At 40.0% G+C, this 23,552-nt stretch overlaps 2 pseudogenes; one reads left to right on the top strand and one right to left on the bottom strand.

The window, feature by feature from the left end:
- LOC149182806 (uncharacterized) overlaps positions 1-20,965 on the top strand; it is a 35,579-nt pseudogene extending 14,614 nt beyond the window's left edge.
- Positions 1-23,552, bottom strand: part of LOC149182805 (disease resistance protein Roq1-like) — a 125,974-nt pseudogene that overhangs the window by 63,691 nt on the left and 38,731 nt on the right.

The raw sequence follows: 23,552 nt of genomic DNA, 5'->3' as shown, positions 1-23,552 counted from the left end.
GCGAGTAGTGGAAAGATAGAGAACGAGAAATTTAATGGTCAGAGTTTCGAGTTGTGGAAATTCAATATGGAGGATCTGTTGGTGGATAAAGATTAGTGGATCGCGATAGATCCAGGTACTAAACCAATGAGAGTGTCTGATGAAGAATGGAAGAAGTTGGATCGGAAGGCAAAGAGCATAATACAATTGTGTGTCTCAGATTCAGTATTGTTGAATGTATTAGGGGAAGCCATGAGAAGGCTTTGTGGGACAAGTTAGGGACTTTGTACCAATCTAAGTCTCTGGTGAATAAACTTTTCCTATGGAAAAAGCTGTATAACCTGAGGATGAAATATGGAGACTTGGTGACAGAGCATTTGAACGCATTTAATACTGTGGTAAGTCAGTTATTATCTGTTGATATTAAAATTTCAGATGATGATAAGTGCATCAGTTTGTTGTGTTCTCTACTAGATTTGTGGCATAGTCTGGTTATTGCAATAGGTAGCAATGCAACTGCCTTGCAGCTTGATGAAATAGTCTCATCCTTGTTGATGGAGGAGATGAGACGGAAAAATATGGAGAGCTAGAATGGTGATTCCTTGTCTGTATGAGGATGGTCCCATAACAAAAACAAAAATAAGTCATTGAGTGGGAGATCTAAATCTAGAGGGAGATCTAAATCTCTAGGAAAACATGTAAAGGTGGTGTGTTGGAAATGAGGAAAGGAAGGGCACTACAAAATGGATTGTAAATCTAAAGCTCCTGACAAAGGAAAGGGATCTGATGATGCTCCTTCTACGGTGGCAAAAACGACTTCAGATGAAGGTGGGGATGTGCACTTGGCTTCTTCAAGTACACATGTAGATCATGAAGCATGGTTGATGGACTTAGGTGCATCCTTTCACTTCACTCCCCATAGAGAGTGGTTCTGCGAGTATGAGAAATATGATGGTGGTTACATCTTCTTGGGGGATGATAGGAAGGATAGAATTGTTGGTCGCAGAAAAGTAAAGTTGAAGTTGCAAGGTGGAAGGGTTAGAACACTTCTGAGTGTTCTGCATATTCCTGCATTGGCTAGAAATCTGATTTCCATAAGCATGCTGGATGATGCAGGTGTAAAAATATTGTTTGATAAGGATACTTACAAGATGGTTTGGGGAGAACTAGTATTGATGCGGGGAGTTTGGATTGGAACTCTGTACAAGCTGTAAGGTAGCACTGTTGTTGATGGGTGCAATAGTTCTATGGTTCCTGAAAGTGGAGCAGAAAATCTAGTGGTCTCTGGAGAGAAGACCATGTAGTGGCATCAAAGGCTTGGAAATTTTGGAGAGAAGGGCCTTCGAATACTTCACGATAGAGGTATGGTAGAAGGTATGAGTAATAACTCTCTGGATTTTGATTTCTGTGAAAATTGTGTATATGGGAAGCAGAATCAGGTGAGTTTCCCCTCTGGTGAGCACAGTGATGTGTTTGGACCTGTGAAGGTTCCATCACTGGATATGTTTGTGTACTATGTATCATTTGTAGATGACTTCTCAAGGAATACATGGATATATTTCCTTAGGAAGAAATATGAAGTCTTTGACAGGTTTAAAGAATTTAAGGCTCTGGTGGAAAACCAAACAAAGAAGAAGATAACGGTGTTGAGGACAGATAACGGTGGAGAGTTTTGTAGTAAGGAATTTGAAGATTTCTGTAAGAAGTGTGGTATAGCATGACAGAAGGCTAATCCATATACACCTGAGAAAATTGGAGTTGTAGAAAGAATGAACAAGACGTTGATGGAAAGGGCAAGAAGCATGCTCAGTGGTGTCGGGTTAGGACAAGAATTATGGGCAGAGGTGGTGGAGACAGCATGTTACCTGGTCAACAGCTCACCTTCATCAGTGTTGGAGGATAAGACTCCATAAGAGGTATGGAATGGTAAGAAACCCTCTATTTCACATATGAGGGTATTTGGATGTGATGCATATGTACATGTTCCAAAGGAGAAAAGAACCAAGTTGGATAGTAAATCTGAAAAGTGCATCTTTATTGGGTATAAGGATGGTTTAAAGGGTTATAAGCTTTGGAACCCAGTAACAAGGAAGGTTGTGTACAGTCTAGATGTGGTGTTCAGAGAGGTGAAAGATGTTATTAAACATGAAGTCCCATCAAAGGAACCTGAGAAGATAGAGTTTGAGCTAAAGGAGGAAGAATCAGACTCTACAACAGAGGAGGAATCAGAAGATGAAGAGCTACAAACTCCGGGTTTGATAAGATTAGTTCGAGAAAGAAGGCAGCCAGAAAGGTATAGTCATCTGCTTTTTGGTCAAATTTTGCTTTATCTTTTACTGATGATGATCCCAGAATTGTGAAGGAAGCAGTAGATTCAGAGGATGACAAACTCTGGAAAGAGGCCATGGTTGATGAAAGGACATATTTGAACAAAAATGAGGCTTGGGATCTGGTGGAGTTGCCGGCTGGAAGTAAACCCATTGGCAGCAAATGGGTGTTCAAGAAGAAGACAAATGCAGAAGGAAAGGTGGAGAAATACAAAGCTCGGTTGGTAGCAAAAGGTTATTCCTAGGTGCCAAGAATTGATTTTGGTGGTATTTTTCTCCTGTTGCCAAGCTAACTTCTATTAGATTACTTCTATCTATTGTTGCTGCTTTTAATTTTGAGGTAGAACAAATGGATGTGAAGAAAACATTTCTTCATAGGGATATGGAAGAGGAGATCTACATGAAGCAACCTGAAGGTTTTGCAGTGAAGGGTAAGAAAGAAATGGTATGCAAGTTAAAGAAGTCTCTGTATGGGTTAAAATAGTCACCAAGGATGTGGTATCAGAAATTTGAGACATTTATACGGGGACTTGGCTTCACCAGAAGAAAAGCATATCACTGTGTATATTTTAAATTAATTGGTGACTGTGTTATTTATCTGGTCTTGTATGTGGATGATATGTTGCTGGTTGGAAATGACAAAGAAATTATCCAGGATTTGAAGACCCATTTGTCCTCCAAATTCGACATGAAAGATCTTGGTGTTGCAAACTATATTTTAGGCATGGAAATTAAAAGAGATCAGACAAAGAGGAAGCTCTGGTTAAACCAGAGGAAGTATGTCGAGACAATACTATAGAGGTTTAATATGCAGGATAGTAAACTGGTGAAGGTTCCTATTCCTGTAGGTGTAAAGTTATCTATTGAACAGTGTCCCAAGGCACAAGAAGAGGAAGAGGACATGTCCCGTGTTCCATATGCAAGTGTAGTCAGTAGCGTGATGTATGCAATGGTCTGTACTAGACCAGACATTGCACATTCAATGGGAGTATTAAGCAGGTTTTTGTCAAAACTAGGGAAGGAGCACTGGACAATAGTGAAGCGGGTTTTCAGGTATTTGTGTGGCATTGGTGATTATGGTTTGTGCTACCAAGGAAGACCATGATTGGAAAGAGTGTTGGATATTCATGGATTTGTTGATGCAGACTGGGCTGGAGATCTGGATCAAAGAAGATCTACAAGTGGGTATGTGTTTAACCTATTTGGAGGTGTAGTCATTTGGATGAGTAAGAAACAATCTATAGTGACACTATCAATTGCAGAGGCAGAATACATGCCAACCACTCATGCAAGCAAGGAAGCAGTTTGGTTGCAAAGATTGCGTTCAAGTATGGGGTTAGTACAGGGAGCTATAAAGATATACTGTGACAGCCAAGGTGCAATTTTCTTGGAAAAGAACCCTGCATATCATTCAAAGACAAAGCACATGGATGTTCAGTATCACTTTGTGAGGGATATGATAGAAGACAAAAAGGTGTTGCTAGTAAAGGTGGAAACTTTGAAGAATAATGTAGATACATTGACAAAATCTATGAGCTCTGAGAAGTTCTCTTGGTGTAGAGAAACAATGGGCGTTGCAGGGCTAGATAAATGACTAAGCTCTCTTGTGGTCCCCTGTGGAAAGAAAACAACAAGTGGTAGAATGTTAGGTTGTGTTATATTCTTTCCATGACTAGCCCATGTAGCTAACTGGGGGGTTAGAAGGGGGGCAGAGCCCCCCCTTTGTTGCGCCGATTGCGTAGTGGGGGGAGTCACACGGGGTTTGAGGGGTGCAAGTAACCCTACTCTATGGGGTCTGGGGCAGCGCCCTAGAAAATTTTGTTTTTTGGACCCTATATTAGGTTGGGCGGACCTACCTATGGTTTTGTGCATGATTTTCGCACATCTTTTTAGATTCAATGGTTTTCGGTCCATGGTTTTGGACACGATGGTTTTCGGTCCATGGTATTAGATGCTTCAGCATGTATAAATATGTATTGTAACATTGAAAGGAACATAATGAAAAATCAAGCTGATAGTCCCGGTTTTAGGATTCAGGGGAAAATCTCTGTGTATATGTGTTTTATGTGTTATTCTCTCGCATTGTTTATTTTCTGTGTTTTAGAATTCGTATGCAAGTACTTTTTTTACGAGGTTAAAACCTACAAATGCATAATCAACCATACACACCTAAAGACATACTCCATGACAACACCTTCAACCTTCACATGGTGAAATCACTACAATCATGATCAACACCATGTAAATGCAACAAGCACATTGACTACAAGCATAAGGAAAAAATTTGAAACCAACATGAAAGCATGATCAACACATAGCCCAAGGAGAGCACAACTATGCTCTGATACCAATATGTAACACCCTCCTCCCACATCTACCCAAGCAACCGGAAAGCTAGGGTAAACATGCGACAAGAGGCCACTATGATATGATTCAACCTCCTAAGTCACCTTAAGGAAGTGGAGCTAACATATAAACGCACCATACAGTCATTCAACATCAGCTACAGGGCCCTCAAGAACTAATCCAATACTTTAGACAACTTTCCCTTGTGTCCCACAAAACTTTTGGACAACTTAAGCCTCGATCGCTCTCATGCTAAAGGCATGATAGCGTCCAGAAACCCAAATTCGCTCCAACAGGCTTGCCTGCTAGCAACCAGAGACTAAATTTGTCAGTGCTATGCCAACGACCCTAGGATTTGAGCCAATTTTTCAGGCCCTGACCCCAAGTCACTGGCCTGAATTGAACCATCTCTCAAGAATAGTTTAATAACATGGAAATGACATTATTAAATGAATGCTTGTTTAAGACCTTGACTGGACCCCTACTAGACATGAGAAAAATTTCGTCAAACATATCACGAATATGTAATCTACATGTGTAAATAAAAGTTCTGAGCATAGGTGTCTCATACTTAGCTGAGAATTGCTAAGAACCATTGATGTCTCAACACATCAACTGCGATTTCATCCATTAGTTCATAGATACATCGATCATTTAGTTACAGGTAAAAACATGATGAAATCCATACATGATTGTTGTCATAAAACACATACATAACCAGCACAATAGCAACATAAATACTCATGAAATTAAAGCCATATAGACCACATATAATCCATCAAAATGCTCATAGAACCTTTCATTAAAGATGCAGAATCCAAACCTGGGATGGGACTTCCACATTTCACCCGACCATAGAATGGCTGAGCCAAATCTCTCTTCATCCATTAACTTTTGTGTCGTATTCCAAGCATGAATGTGGGATATCATAGAACACATCAATCAAAACTCATCCAGGGCTTGCGGAGGCCATCCACCTCAACCCATTAAATAGTGATTCCATTAAATTTTCTATAACGCCCTCCTCCCACATCTACCCAAGCAATCAGCCAGTTGGGGTAAACATGCAATGAGAGTCCACTATGATAAGACTTAACCTCCTAGGTAACCTTAAGGAAATGGAGTCAACAAAACAAGAACTTACAAACCTCCCTCAAGTGCTTCAAGATCCCCAGGAGCTGATCCACTACTACAGGTTCCCAACCCCTAAGTTAACCTAATATTTCAATGAACTAAACCCAAAGTCGCTCCCATCACAAGGCATGCATGCGACTAGAACCCTATATTCACTCCCACAATGCGTATAAGGGAGAGTCTGCAGTCTTTTTCAGCTAGTTTTGTGCCAGAGACAACAAGATTTAAGCCCTTTTTCAGGGCTAGTCTCCAAACCAATGCCTAGAACTTGATGAGACTTTTCAAGACAATAAATGACAACATGGAAAATCCTCTAATACAAAACTTCATCAAGGGCTTGAACTAACCAAGCCTAACCATGATAGACATTTTGTCAAACACTTAGTAAATATGCAACCTACAGGTGTACATAATAGATATGAGCATAGGGGTCTCATACTTATCTGAAATTTTCCATGAAGCATTGTTTCCTTATCACTTTAACTGCCATTCCATCCATTAGGTCATGGATACATTTTTCATTCATTTACAAGTAAAAACATGATGAGAGCCATACATAAATGTTGCCATAAAACATATACATAACTAGCATAATATGGACACAAATATCAATGAAATCACGACCATATACACCACATATAATCCATTATAATACTCATATAAATACAGGAGAAATAACCTTTCATTAATGATGCAAAATCCAAACCCGGGATGGGACCTATGTGTTCCACCCGCCCGTAGAATGGTTGAGCCAAATCTCTCTTCAGTCATTCAATGTCATGCCATATTCCAAGCTTGAATGTGGAATCACATAGAACACATCAATAAATACTCATCTAGGACTTCCGAAGGCCATCCACCTCAACCCATCAAGCAGTGATTCCACCTCACAGTAGGACATCACAAAACCATCATCATATTGGTCTCCATCCAAGCCTTCAAGGGCTTCCAAAGAATTTGTCCAACAAACACTTCCAGGACTAGTAACTCAACCCACAGCTTATACAGGTCTTCCAAAGCATTTGTCCAACCAAGGCTTCCAAGACTAGTAAGTCAACCCACCAAGGGCTTCCAGAGCATTTTTCCAACCAAGGATCCCAGGACTAGTAACTCAACCCAAGCTAAGGAAACATGAGAACCAATAAAAAACAAATAACGATAGTAAACCCACAATCACCATGGTTATCTAGGAAATGGAAAGGCTAGGAAAATCCACTGTCAAGCTAATAAATCCTCCATGCCAGTGAAAGATCATAACCAAGAAACCACATGAATGTGTCATGCATGCCAATACTAGTGAGGAAAACATACATGCAACTCGGTACCTGTAAGAAAAAATGTTGTAGTTGTTGATCCTGATGGCCTCTTGCATTTTCTTGCTCTTCCTTTGCCTTCTTGCTCCAGAAATCTAAGTATGCCACACCCTCCAAGAGTGATCCAAGAAAACTCTAAGTATCCAAGAGTATGAGAGAGAGAATATAAGAGATCTCCACCAAAACTTGTCAAAAGATTACCAACTAATGCTCAGAAGTCTTTCTATGAATGAAGCCTCTATTTTCTTCATTTTCCATTATTTTTCTTCAATTTTCTCCTCACATGAAACCAATGACCTTTCACCTTCCTTTTCTCCTAATTTCCGTTATTTTAATAAATAAAATGACAATTAATGCCCCATGCCTTTCCAAAGCCTTAGCCATTGCCTTTACCAATTTCCTTAGTCATAATAAACCGAATCAATGCCCACTAGGATGTTTCCCCCACAATTCATCTTGGAATATGTATCGCATCAACCGTGTCCTTATATATATTTTACATGGTTTTATAACCAAGCCTGTTACATAATGTCCCTTTACAAAGACTGCCATGCTCCATCTATCCAACTCGATGTCCATGGCTTCATCTGCCCATCTCATCCACTCTAGTAGACCCATCACAACTTCGGTCATTACATCCTTGTTCTCAATCAGGTTTAGTGCCCTCGGTCACTCTAACCTCATAACATATCACATGTTCCTTCCATCATCGGTTCCTCCCCCACTAAAGGTCCACCAAGTCTGCCTCTTGGTCTCAGCCATGAAAAAGTCCACTCAAGTATCAGATCATCTTAAATTTGGTGTGCCCTTCCTCCAATTTGTCCATGAGTCATGCCGAGCACTTAGCCAATTCTCCACTTGGCTAAGCATGACTCATCCATTGCAAAGCTCATCATGTTCCTCCCTTGTCCTGGGAATTTTCACCTTTTGTCATAAGGTCACAAATTGCCCCAACAAATCCTGCAACAATCGATGTTACTTGCCTCTCAAATACACAAGGTCTTGTCGTAGTCATCCATGGTAATTTTTTCCATTTCATTTTAAAACTTCCTTTACCCATTCCTACATATGGCCCATCTTCCGAAATATCCAATGAAACACAAGTAATATCAATACTTACATCTTCATGAGGTCTCTCCTTGTGAGTGCCTCCTATCAATGTCTACAAGGTACATGATCCTGGTCCAACTTGGTCAAGTGTCATCACACCAATTTCCTCTATCTTTGCCTCACCTGCAACATCCTCTTCCTCATATATCATGTCTTCTTCTTCCTCACCGCAAGCTGCATCTTCATCCTGCTCTATTGCCCAACAAAGTCGAAGAAGCTCTCCCTTAAGATTCTCCTCCAAGACTTCAAGTTTAGCTCAAATTGGTGGGTTCTCTTCTTTCATATGCCTCAACCTATATAAGGTCAACAACAGCCTCCCATGGAATTCTTCCAAACTTTCCATGTCTTTTCGTTCAACTTGGCCCAAGCTCAAGGCTTCACCCCTACTCAACTATGTCGCACTACGAACAAAACCTAAGTAATCAAGGTTCAATACCAACTGCAACCACTATCATCATATCTCTGCTTCGCAATCACAAATCAGCTCGGCTCACCCTGAACCAAGCTCTAATACCATTTGTCACACCCCTATCCTAGTGGTAGTATTTCAACCACACATAAGTGGGTGCGGCATCGCCATACTTTTTCTTTTCACCATTACTCAAGCACATGGACTACACCTACTTTCAACAGCTAACCAATTTATTCACTGAGTGTTCACAATGCAACAAAATAAACATTTATTTTATCTTCTTCAATTAATCTTTGATCAATATGAAACAAAAATCATAACACAAGTATATACATATACTTGGGAGGGGAAACTCTCGTAAAGTATTCCCAACGGTTATATCAAATATTCAAGTAATGTACAATTATAATATTATACATATTTTCCCAAGTCCGTGTAGCCACTTGGACACCTTTCCAAGTTTGCTCGACAGTCGTGCCCAGGTCATGCAACACTGCCACCAGTCCACACTATCTCTATCGGAAACCCCAAAATAATGCTGCCCAAAGTTGTGCAATACCTCACCATTCATATGTACCTAGCTCCACCTTTCGAACCTGCCCAAGTCGTTCAACCATGCCCAACTTCTTCATTCGACCGTTCCCAACACTTCGTTCAGTTGTGCCTGGGTTGTCCATTCAGCTCAGCCCACCTCATTGTTCAACCATATTTTCCAACTTCGTTTAGTTGTGCTTGCACCAAACTACCATTGTGTAGCGTTCCTATTTAGTCCGCCATGCATCCTTGCCCGTCGAACGAGCACGTTTCCTAGGACAGTGTCGATGGCACTACTAGGCCACACCTTATTGCAGCCTGCCTGCCTACAGCTACCCGAACCCAAACTTCACAGCCTCCATTCTTCAGTCCTCTCTCTTGTTTGGACCCTTCACTATGTGACTATCTCCTATTTCTTCGCACTTATTCTTGAGAGTCAAACAAGTGGATGATCTCCCTTGGTTGAATTCCCTCCTCCCTTACCTATACGCATTCTCCAAGCATGGTTAATCCAAGGGACGCGGTGTTCCTTTTGAACATAGGTCGGCCTACCATAAAACATGCCTAGACGGCCTGCCAAGACAAACGACTCACATTCATTCATGTGGATTTTCGCACCCATGGGTTGGCTCCAACACTTAGCTTATTACACCTGTCGTCGCACGTCACACACCATCCTGAGTTGCCTAACGCTCCCACACATGGTCACCTTGTTCACCCCCATGTGCACCCACCCAAGTGCCCAACATGGGTCACCTGTGTTCCCTCGCCTAGTGACTCGCCCATCATTCATGTATCAAGGGGCTGACACTCGACCAACATGGCACACCCACTATGTGTGCACCCACCAATGTCACACATAACCGAATGTTCCACCTGAGTCACCTTTAACCAAACGAAGGCATCTCTTGCACATCTAGGTGTGCCCATTCTACAGGTTCAATTTTTTGACTCTCTCACGTGCTCCCAACTCAAAGCCCTAACATTGAACTATGTCAGAGATATATAGAGGCTTTACTAAGATGTGTTTTGTTGGGATGGAGTATCATGGCAGATATTTCACATGATGACGATACATGGTGAGTCGAAATGATATATGTTGCAATGATAACATGTAGCTTGAGTTGGAGGGACCAAACTTCCATGGGTGAGAAACATGTGGGGATTGTGACATATATGGTTTATGATCATGGATTGAGGAGACTTTCCAATTTCATGGAGTCATGAGCCTTGGTGGAGGTTTGTGCAATGGAAAGAAGAGTTGAGCAGCATGGACATTGGATGTTGGAGCTCATGTGTGATAGGCGCTCATGTTGGACCAACTCAGGTAGAGTGCGCATGGTTAGTATGATACAGAGGTGACATTCAATTAAGTGCAATGGTTGGGCACACATAGTGGGTGCACCATGTAGGTGAGTGCCCACCTTTGGGCAATAGTGGACACAGTGGGTGAGTCATCGAGAAAGGTTGCGTCGAGCGACTCGAGTCAGGCGCCTGGGTGAGCGTGAGCCCAGGCAGGTGAGGCACCCATGTGTTGGCCAATTTGGACAGTCAGGCGGTGAATGTGAATAGACGGTTAACTTAGGCAGTCGTGTGGAGGCAAGTCATGCGGAATGGGTGAACAGGCCGAGTCATGGAGAAGTGCGACGAGCTGGATGATGCGGTAGATGAATGGACGTGTCATGAGATGTTGATAGGTTGGCTGGGAAGAAGTGGTAATGGGTCAACCCATTGCCAAACTAGAAGACGTATCAGTTGGTCAGTTGGACTATGATGGAAGTCGTATAAATATGGGGTAATTCCATTTGATCCAAGGCATTGTTCGTTCGTCCAAATCTAAAGAAGTGAGAAGGAAAAGGGCCGAGAGAAGGAGTGAACCATAGGTTTAGTCATGAATAGGTCAAGTCAGTCGATCACTTTAGGGCACGTTCAGGGCGGGTCACAGTTTCTAGAAAAGTCGAGTTTCTGGGCAGAAGGTCATTTAGGCCAATGAAAGAGAGTTGTGTTCTAGGGGCAGAGCTGTGGGTTGCACGTATTGGCAGCAGGTCATGTGCCTGTACAAATGGGTAGGTCGGGTTAGTATTGAACATATTTGTTGGGCAGAAACTTGGAGTTTCCACCATAGGCAAAATTGTTGGGCCATAGTGCGACAGGATTGTGCAACATGCAGGGAAGTACGATGATAGGCAGAAGTGTGATAGAAGGCTGTGACACGGTTCAGGAAAATCATGCAGGAAGTGTATATAGGTGTTGGGCAGTTCGATGAATGAGTCATGGGAAGAGTGTGACGGGCACATGCTACACGACTATGACACGACTGTCATAAGTTTTGGAAGAATTGTGCAGGGAAAGTATTGAAGGCTGCACTCCTATAAACATTGTAAATTGTAAATTATATTTTGATACTTGTATAAGATTTTTGGGCAGACTTTATAGGAGTTTCCCCTCCCAAGCATATGAGTATACTTGTGTTATGATTTCCGTTGCATATTGATGAAAGATTAATTGAACAAATATAATTGAAGAATTTATTTCTGTTGCATTGTAAACACTTATTGGAAAATTGGCTAAGTGTTGGTGATAGGCATAGTTTTTGAACCGTAGTAGTGAAAATGAAAAGGTTGGGTGGTGTTACACTTCGCCCACAAGTGGGAATTGAGTCACCATTAGTGTGGGGGCATGAAAGATAATTAATTAGGAGTCACACCACTACCCACCATAGTGAGTAAAGTGCCTTGCCCAACCTTCATGTCAACATACTCCAATTTTTTCTTCTCAGGATCATGCCTTGGGATAGCCTCCGTTGTTGCTGCAGCTCCCAAAATGGTACCAGAGCCCATTTTCCAAATACTTAGCCAATTTTCCAATAAGTGATTACAATGTAGCATAAATAAGTTCTCTGATAAGGTTGTGACATATGGTATCAGAGCTTGGTTCAGGGTGAGCCAAGCTTGATTAAAATCAACTCTCATATGCCACCAGATGCCCATCCTACAAGAGTAATCCCCCTATCGCAAAATTTGAAGCATCTGTGTGCACCTCAAATGGTCTCTCAAAGTCAGGTAGTCTCAATATCAGTGTTGTAACCACCCTCTTCTTCAAGATGGTTACCGCCTTCTGTATGGTTGGCCCATTATGCCGAACTTCCACATAATATCCACACTACAATCCGCCTGCCCTTGTAATACTCAAAATATCAAAAAATCGTGCCTTGGGACGACCTTTGTTGCTGCTACAACTCTGAATCCAAGTGCCACAACCCTATCCTTGTGGTACTATTCCAACCATGTATAGCGAGTGCGACACCACTATTCTTTTTATTTTTACAAATACTCAAGTATATGGACTATGCCTAACTAAACACTTAGTCAATTTTATCTTCAATTGTTATAAATGCAGCAGAAATAAACTTCTTCAATTAACCATATAACCAATATATATGCACAACATAAACCATAAACACATTACCATATGTGGGAGGGGCAACTCCCATGTAATTGAGTCTACCCAATATCAATATATCAATTTCTGTAATTCAATTGTACAAAAATACTTTACAATGTCGTGCAACTGACAATACTCGGCCTATACACTTCCTTCATAAATCAGACCTACAAAAATACCAAGTCGTGTCTCTCATGCACTCTCTACCCGGATTGTCGAACTGCCTTGGCACATCGTGCTCGCCCCGTTCTCCACCCGCAGCTTGCTACACACTCGACTCGCCTGTATCAACTCTGTATGTCCCCTCACTCAACACCGAGTGCCCTACTCACGCACTTACCCATTCCACTGAACTCTGCAACACGTTTCACCCACCCACACACTCGCCGTAGCAGTATCAGTTCACCCGGCCGCTACCACCCACAGTTCATGCTGCTCAACTTTCAACATATTCGGGTCGCCATACTTCGGTTCCGCACAACACACAACCAGGTTATACCCGACCCGCCCGGCACACACTGTAACAGTGACCTGCCTTCAACTTAAGCGTGTATTGCGGCCCATCCTACGACACGCTCCTCCATTCAACTTGTATGTGGAAACCCCAAACTCGACTTGTGGCTATACTTCGGCCCTACAATTTTCACTTTGCCCGTATGCCCGGTTCATTGCTCTTCCTTCCCTCTGCTCCTTGTTCGATGTTGTTATGTCGAATGACTTGATGCCTTTAAGCTCCCACACCATATCCAATATATGTGGGTTGGTGCAGACCCATTTCCACCCAACTGTTGTGTCACTTCACCTTCAAAAGGTCAAATCAAGTGTCATGGTCATAGAGGCCTGCACATAATATATCATTTCACCCCAACTCCATAATTATCATGTCGCTGCCCTTCTCTTGGCCCGTCGCTGCCCCTCAAGTCAGTTGCACCACTCGCTCACCCAACTCCAAACGAAGGTTCTACACATGGGCACCTTACCCGTCTTGGGTGTGCACCCACCTAGGCACTCGACTCGTGTTTCCCGGAGCGCCTTCATCCAACGTGCTCACTTGCCCACCATGCACATCTCCAACTCGTCCATCGATTTCCGGTTGCAGGACTCATCCATCGTAATGGGTGGGAACTCGCACAAGATGGCATACTCGTGTGCCCGTCGTCGCACATAACCAAACACCACCTCCATGTCACCTTTAATGGAAGGCTCTAACCTGACTCACCTTTAACCAAACATAGGTGCTCATCCCACATGTCAGACGCACCCACACACCTTTAACTGCGATATTTGGTTTTTTGACTCTCTCGGCCACTCGCTAACTCGAGGCCCTGACATTCTCCACCACTCTGAAAAATTTATCACCCTTAACAACACCATCTCAGCAACCTCTATTTCTAAGACATATCCATTTATGTGGACACCCACATAGCTCCACCCATGACCTACTCCATGGTTGAATCTCTTCAAACTCTGTAAGAAAATCATGCTTTACATCCCCCTGTGATGGTGATTAGCTAGGTATCTAATCCAACCGTAACATCGCCTCCACTAGAATGCATGCTGCTCACATCATCATGAATGTATTCGCATCCTGTTGTCAATCGTGTCCATATCGCCCCAAGTGCTTGCTCATAAAGTCATAGAGATGAATGATTTCCATGAGCAGAAGACAATGAGCCTCATCCCCATGTTAGTCTAGAAAGAGGGAGGGGATGGGAAAGCGAAAGGATCTCCATCATCCTTATCTAATAACTCAATTCATCTATCCAGATCTTCCTCCTCCAGTATCTGAATGTATTCTTCCCTACTCTCCTCTTGAGTTTCTAGTCTAGCATCTCTGTTCCCTTACATTGCCTCTAGCCTGGTTGTCAAATCTAGGATACTATCGAATAATTCCCTGATAACTTGTGTTTTCTCCATGAGTTTTGTCTCTGCAATGGAAAACCTGTCATAGAGTTCTTCATCCCGCTTGATGTCCTCCACATTCCTCACTTTCAATTTACACCCGACTGACATAGCTACCATGGTAGGTACCCCCAAAGGTTCATCCTCCCTTCCATCATAAATGTACAACTTCTTCATATGTGACAACATCATAGTCTCATATTGCTTCAAAAATTCCATTCACAATACCGCTTCATAGTCATCCATCCACATGATCGTGAAGACGATCTTCCCAGACTACTCACCAATGCCCACATCAACATTCTTTGCAATGCCAATGACTTTATCTGGTGGAGAGTTCACTGCTTTAAGACGAGCTTGCATTGGTGAGAACTTCAACCCAACTTTCCTCACAACTTTATCTTTGATGAAGTTATGAGTCGCACCATTGTCCAACATAATGAGTAAAGTGCCTTTCCCAATCTTCATGTCAACATACTCCAATTTGTTCCTCTCAGGATCATGCCTTGGGATAACCTCCATTGTTGTTGCAGCTCCCAAAATGGTATCAGAGCCCATTTTCCAAATACCTAGCAAAATTTCCAATAAGTGTTTACAATGCAGTGGAAATAAATTCTCCGATGGGGTTGTGATAGATGGTATCAGACCTTGGTTTTGGGTGAGCCGAGCTTGATTAAAATCAACTCTCATATGCCACCGGATGCCCATCTTGCAAGAGTACTCCCCCTATTGCAAAATCTGAAGCATCTGTGTGCACCTCAAATGGTCTCTCGAAGTCAGGTAGTCTTAGTATCAGTGCTGTAACCATCTTCTTCTTTAAATCCTCAAATGTTTCTCAACGCTTCTCTATCCAATTCCATCACTTATCCTTCTTCAAAAGGTCCGTCATTGGTGCAATCACCTTGGAGTACCCCTATAAAAACTTTAGCTGGTAGTTGGTCATCCCCAAGAACACTCTCATATAATTCTAAATATTATTATAATTATTTATTAAATAATTAGCCAATTTTACAGTAAGTGTTTACAATGTAGTGGAAATAACTTCTTCAATTATCTTTGTTCAATTAATCTTTCATCAATATGCAACATAAATCATAACACAAGTATACACATATACTTGGGAGGGGAAAATACTGTAAAGTCTGCCCAACAATATTAGACAAGTATAAAAATACAATTAACATTCCCCCACACTAGTGGTGACTCAATTCCCACTTGTGGGCGAGGTGTGACACCGCCCACCTTTCTGTTTTCACTACTACGGTTCACGAACTACGCCTATCACCAACACTTAGCTAGTTTTCCAATAAGTTTTACAATGCAGTGGAAATAACTTCTTCAATTATATTTTTTCAATTAATCTTTCATCAATATGCAGCGGAAATCCTAACACAAGTATACACATATACTTGGGAGGGGAAACTCCTGTAAAGTTTGCCTAACAATATTATACAAGTATGGAAATATACTTTACAATTTACAATCTTTACAGGTGTGCAACCTTCAATACTTGACCTGCACGACTTCCAAAACTTACGAATTCATGTCACAGTCGTGCAGCACATGCCCATCACATTGCTGCCCATGAATCGTTCACCGAAATTCCCAACACCGATATACACTGCCTGCACGATTTTCCTGAACCATGTCACAACCTTCTGTCGCACTTCTGCATATCGTCACACTTCCCTGCCTGTCACACAATCCTGTTGCGTTGTAGCCTAACACTACTGCCTGTGGTGGAAACCCCAAGTTTCTGCCCAACAAATACGTTCAGTACTAGCTCGACCTCCCTGTCTATGCGAACACATGACCTACTGCCAATACGCACAGCTCGCAACCTTGCCCCTGCAACATGACTCTTGTTCGGTGTCCTTAACGACCTTCTGCCCATAGACTCGACTTTACTAGAAACCGCAACTTGCCCTGGACTGCTCGATTGACTCAGCCTATTCATGACTCAAGCTACGACTCATTCCTTCGCACTTCTTTAGATGCTTGGATGACCGATTGATGCCTTATCTCGAATGTCGTTACCCATATTTATACGACTCCCATCGAAGTCCACCCAACCAACCGACTAGTCTCCTCGTTTGGCCATGGGTCGGCCCATTACCATTTCTTCCAAATCGACATATCAACATCTCACGACACGTCCATTCATTCCTCACATCGCCCAGATCGTTACACTTCTCCACGGGTTAGCTTGTTCTCCCACTCTACACGACTCGCCTCCACACAACCACCCAAGTTAACCGTTTGTACGCGTTCATCGCCTGACTGTCCAACTCAACCAACACATGGGTGACTTGCCTGCCAAGGTGTGTGCTCACCCTAGCACCTGACTCAGGTTGCCCAACAGGCCCTCGTCCGATGACTCACCCACTCTGTCTGCTATCGACAAAGGCTAGGCGCTCACCTACATGACGAGCCCGCTATGTGTGCCCAACCGTCACACTTAACCTAATGTGACTTCTACGTTATGCTAACTGTGCGTAGTCTACCTGAGTCGGTCCAACATGACACCCATTGCACATGGGCGCGCCTAATATGACTCAGTCGCACGACTCCTCGACTCGGAGTCCTGACATCCTCCCCCACTCTAAATATTATTATAATTATTTAATAATTAACACTAATTTGAGAATTAAGAATTTAATTTATTTATTTTTTCACTAATTTAATGTTTCTTACCTATTGATATAATTGTTATATTTTCTTATATAGTCGTTAATACTATTTTATTTAATAATAATTAATTAATAAATTATCAATTACTTCTTCTTTTTTAAATTCTACTAATTTAATTATTTTCTCACATTGACCAAATTAGTTAAAATTTCTTGACTAAAAACTAGTTGTTATTGTTAAAATATTATTAGTATCTTAATAGTTAACTCTGGAACTATTGACAAATCGTTTTTTCACTTTTATCCTGAAGATAAAACTCATTAGTAGGTTTGAAATGTCGACCATCAAACAGCCTCTGTGTCTATGTGATTTGTCCGAAAAATAACTACAAAAATAAATATGGATCACAAAAATATGAAATCAAATAAAACAAATAAATTTTAATTAACATATAATTAAATTTGAAATTAAAAACCCTCTTTTATCCAATTACTCCAAAACCCTTCCAACAACTAAAACCTGTACAACGGATTCTCAGACCAACCCAACAAAATGGTTAAATGCATATTGAATACAAGAGCCACAAATTGCGCATAAACAAATAAGAATTTGCGGCTTTAAAACATTCAATCTAAATATTATTTTTATATTAATTGGCGGTACCCCTATACAAATGCACTTTACACCTTGTGAAAAAGTTATTAGTATTTATCATCCGTCTCAATAACAGTAACAGATCATTAATAAAATAGCTTCATTATTTATCTTCTTAATATATCTTTATCTTCATAAAAAATAAAAAACTAAATCTCAGGTTGAATTAAATAACGATAGTTAAAATTTAACTATAATTAAAATAAGTATTTAAAATTTTAAATAATATTATTAATTAATTTAAAATTATATTTTTATTATTAAAATATTTATCAAGTTACATTTTATATATATATATATATATATAATTTTGCTTTATCACTGTAAAAATATTGTTATATTTTATTTTATATAGAAATTTATCTTTAATATAAAAATTATATTTTTATAATAATATTTACAAATAAAGTAAATTGATAAATATTTCCACTTAATTTTTATGAAGCTTATTAATATATTTATTTCAAAATACTTTTTATTTAAATAACATTATATTTTTTTAAATTATTTTGATATATTTATTATATATATTTAATTTAAACAAAAATATTTATAGAATATCCCAAAACCATTATTAAATAAGATTTCTGCCCCACTTCATTAATATGATATTTCATCAATAAGATATTTATTTTATATCTATTTAACATAAACATGATATTTCATTTATTATATATATTTTTTATATCTACTTAACTTAAACAAAGGTTACTATACATGATCCTCAAAATTTTATTAATAAAAATAAAAACAAACTATAAAAATATAATAACAAATAATTTTATTTTCAAATAAAACCAAAAATATTTAAAAAACATGTTTCTATTATATACTAATATAGTGTGATTATACTTAATTCTTTTACTATGAGTCCAGATTAATTATTTTGAGATTTATTTTTAATGTTAATAAAAATAAAAACAAACTATAAAAATATAATAACAAATTATTTTATTTTAAAATAAGACCAAAAATAATTAAAAACACATTTTTATTATATACTAATATAGTGTGATTATACTTAATTCTTTTATTATGAGTGTAAGATTAATTATTTTGAGATTTATTTTTAATGTTTGTGATCATTTTTAATAATTTGAAATTTAATTTCAATAAAATATAAATAATTAATTATAGATAAAAATTAATATATGTGACAAGGATCGCTGACTTGAAATGAAACATAGTTTCCGTACTTTAATGAAGAAAACAAAATAACTTCCATAAAAGGGGAATCACAAACTCTCATAAATTTATATACAAAACGCTCAGATTAGTATTATGTTAAAGAATCATAAACCATACATCTTTTCAACCATATTTTTACGCCATAAGGCGTTTCCCTCTTAAATGGACTCCCCCAAATGCCTTTCTATCCTAATCGTAGCCGTTAGATCTTTTGTTAGACGATTGAACAAAAATCAGCCGTCTAATTTAATAAAAAAATGTTTTAAAACATTAAAAAACCTTAAAAAGCATTATTAGGGCAATGAACAATGCCCTCCGCTTGACATCTGTGCGCTTTTTACGGAGGAGTTCCAGATAGAGTCCGTTTGAATTCTTAGTGGAGTTTATGGCAATGAACTCCAGCGCCGGCGAAGCCTTTTCGTGGCCTCAAGGATGGCGTTAAAGTCCCTTTTGTTGGCGAAATCAGGTGGGTATTTTTGAAGGAGGCAGTGAAAGTATGGCTGCGAAATCCGAAGAATTTGGCACTGTTAATATGGGGTATTGCTGTGGCAGTATCTGGAGCTATTCTTTTTTTGGTTCTGGTTGGCTTTCTTAACAGGGTCGTGCCTAAAAAGAGTGAGAGGGATGCCTGGTTTGAGGTCAATAATCAAATTCTAAATGCGCTTTTTACCATGATGTGCCTTTATCTACACCCACAACGTTGTTATCATCTTTTACTTCTCATTAGATGGAAACCAGAGGACATTGTCAATCTTAGAAAGGTCTACTGTAAAAATGAGACTTACAAACCTCATGAGTGGGCACACATGATGGTAGTTGTGCTACTTCTGCAAATAAATTGTTTTGCGTAATATGCGCTCTGCGGTCTGAATTGGGGCTATAAGAGATCACAACGTCCGGCTATTGGAGTGGGTTTGTGCGTTTTTGTTGCAATAGGCGCCCCTGTTGCAGCTAGTCTTTATCTTATCCTGAGTCCTCTTGGGAAAGATTACGAAGCCGAAGGTGATTTGGAGACTACGGTTATAAGTATCACTGATGCAGATGCAGATGCAGATGTTATTAGGATAGATGATAACTCTGTGAAAAACAAATCTACATACGCGTGGCTTGAGAAGAAATACTCTCTTCTTAGAAGAGGTAGTAAAAGAATGGAACCTAAACCGGAATGGCAGGGAGGTCTATTTGACTGCTGGAGTGATCCTTCTGTTGCATTTTTTTCAACATTTTGTGGGTTCTGCGTTTTTGGGTGGAATATGGATAGACTAGGGTTTGGGAACATGTATGTACACATAGTGACCTTCATTTTGTTGTGCATGGCCCCTTATTGGATCTTCACCTTAGCTACTGTCAATATTGATAATGAGAATATTCGGGAAGGTCTTGGTATCACTGGGATCATTCTTTGCGTGTTTGGGCTTCTGTACGGTGGGTTTTGGAGGATTCAAATGCAGAAGAGGTTTGGCTTACCTGGAAATGGCTGCTGTTGTGGGCAACCTAATGTGACAGATCTAATGCAATGGCTTTTCTGCGGTGTTTGTTCTCTCTGTCAGGAGGTTCGCACTGGAAATTTCTATGAGGTCTGTGAGGATAAACTCTATTCTAAAAAATATCTTGGCCAAGATTCACAAGACCTGAGAGATGCTTCACCGAGTTTGGCTCCGTTGGGTCATGAACCAGGATCACCACCTTTGAATTCACCCTCTTGGGTCAAATCAGACATGTCACCAAATTTGAATGCTCAAGCTTCAGTGTCACCAGTTTTGAGTCCAATGCATTATTCCATTGAAAACTCTCTTCCTCCACAGGGTATGCCCCTTGTGCGGGAAGGGTCGACATTTCCTTTGTCTAACTTTCTTTCAGCGGAAACTCATATTACGATTTCTCCAGATTCAGAATCAGTGTATGCACATAACGTGGCAGCTCAAACAGAAAATGTAAAGAGGGACGGCTATCCGATGAATGCACCCATTCCCCAGAGACTCGAAAAATAAGAATAGGGCATCAACGCAATCATACTCTTATGGTTGATGACTGGAAGGTTAAATTGAATTACCCTGGAAACTTGTCCAGTATTAAGATGCATCTAGACATTGACTTGTTCTGTAGCTTTCTGCAGTGCCCATTGTTATAGTTTACACTTTAGGTTTGGTTGATTATTTTCTTTATTCGATACAGTGGTTAGATAGAAACGTTCATTGGCATTGTTCTTTAGTCCATGAAACCTTACCTTACTTAGAAGGGGTTGATTGGTGCAGGAACAACATTTCGAGCTTTACAGATCATCCATCCGTCTTTTATGTTGCTCCACGGACTGTGAAAGTAAGAAATGTGAGATAAGAGCAGTCAACAGTTCCTCACTGATGTATATTTGTCTGCAAATACGCAGAATATGAGATTCTGATTTTTAACTGTGTTGATGCAATTTAATTTTGCTTTCTCATCTAAATTATCTGACTGAATCCTCTGTAGTGAGTTAGTAATATATTTTGGGACAAATTGCATTACCTGTACTGAACCACATCCTAACATGGAATATTGCCCGTGTATGGTTTGTATTTATGTTATGTACATTCAAATTTACATGATTTATGGTTCTATGGACAAAGCTGGATAGTTCTTTCTAATTCTTGATCACTATGTGGATCCAATACATTGAACTTGGAGCATTACTGATAAATGAAGAGGATTTTAAAAGAAAAATTATGCCTTCATCTGATCTACAACCTGTGAGGGAAATTTTACTTCTATCTAGCTCAGGCTGCCACTCCATAAAACACCACCTTTTGGTAGCAAAAGTGGAAAAAGGCAAACCTATAGAGCTGGAGGCGAATGAAGAGGAGCAGGGCAAACTTTCCAGAGCTGGGAGGGAATGAAGGGGAGCAGTGGGAGTCTAACACAGGTGGACTAAAAGTGAGTCATGTTCGACTCAAGGAGACAAGGATGAACTGGTCTGGTGATTCTCTACCCCCAGACTCAGTTTCAATGCAATGCAATGTTTGTTAACAGATCGGCCTGATGGAGTCTAATGGTAGTGGAAACCACTTTGGAAAATCAAGTCCCCACTAAAAGCATGAAGCAAGGATCTTCATGTGGCTGGCCATATAGAACAAGGCCCTACTCTGTGTAAGTACTACATGGTACAGAAGAGGATTGGACATGGGCCAAGTCGATGTACTTTATACAAGATGGATGAGGAAGCTATAGGAGATCATCTTGCCCATATTCTTCCCCATTGTCGGCTGGAATGGATAGCCTGATACGGGTAGGAGGTGCTGGGCAAGGTGAAACTAAAGTAGTAAGTTTTACACAGTGGCAATAGAAGCCAGGTTTAAAAGAATTCAAAGCTTTACTCTTGATAGTTGGGAATTTGGTTTGCAAGGAACATTGATGCTTTTGAAGGGAGATTCATCCCACCTTTCCAGTGTGCATCCCAGCACAGATTTATATTTTCTAGTTATATAACTCTTCCCAAAGCAATGCTTGAGAGGCAGCGTTTTCACGATTTTGACGGAGCAAGCCAAGGATCTCCTCCCAAATATAAATATAAAGCAAGTGGCATAAAAAAATTTTAAGACACCCACTTTTTCAGGGTCAAGGCCAGATTGGGAGAGGAATTTGACAGTTATGCTGAGCTCCTTGCTTTGAAATTGCTTATTAATATACTTTGTAAAAAGGGGTTCAAGCTTCAGATTTTTGGTGGTAATAAATTCGATGAAGGGTGAATTTACGGTGGGGAAATGGTCTTAATTCTGATTTTTGATGAGTTAAAAGGTCGATTTCTGACTCCATTTCTTTTTTCATCATGCCTATAGAGAACTCAACTCTGAAATTGATCTCTGGTGACTCAATTGGTGGTAATAATTTGGATGAAGGATGAATTTAGAATGGGGATCTGGTCTGAATTCAATCTCTGGTGACTCAATTGATGGTAATAATTTGGATGAAGGGTGAATTTAGAATGGGGATCTGGTCTTAATCCTGATCTTTGATAAGTTAAAAGGTCAATTTCTGTTTTTAACTCCATTTCCTTTTTAACAAATCATGTTTATGGAAAACTCCACTCTGAAAATGATGTCTTTCTAAAGCAGGACTATAGATTTTCATAGCTGGTCTGTTTTAGAAGTTAAGGATGGGAAAGCTATTTCAAAATGCATTCTTTCAGTCTTGTGACTCACAGTAGCTAGAAGTCGCTTCCAAATTGGTCCTGATCCTCTGTTATATATACTCGTGGGCAAAAGCTCCTGATATTATTTAATGGCTCATGTTTGACAACTTAATTCCCTTTGTTACAAGATGAATGCCATATGCTGGGAGAGTTATGATTTCTCTTTTTCAAAAGTTATCCTTTGCTTTGGATGTTATATCATGGGGATATTAATGTGATTTTGATGAGATTTTTGAACTTGTTTTGACAATTTGTGATTTTTATGAGCAATATTAGGATCACACTGTAGGCTCTCTTTGGACAGATCTTGAGCCTACTCGGGGATAAAATTCTAGCAGGGAATACTCTTGAAATGATTTGTGCATATGCATAAAGTAAAGCTAAGCTATTTTAACATTTGACCATTTATTCAT

The sequence above is a fragment of the Pinus tabuliformis genome, chromosome 3_2, assembly GCF_031772625.1.
Source record: "Pinus tabuliformis cultivar Carrire ecotype Pingquan chromosome 3_2, CPIR1, whole genome shotgun sequence".
Lineage (NCBI taxonomy): Eukaryota > Viridiplantae > Streptophyta > Pinopsida > Pinales > Pinaceae > Pinus > Pinus tabuliformis.
The sequence above is the reverse complement of the archived record's forward strand: the minus strand, read 5'-3'. Positions and strand labels throughout refer to the sequence as shown.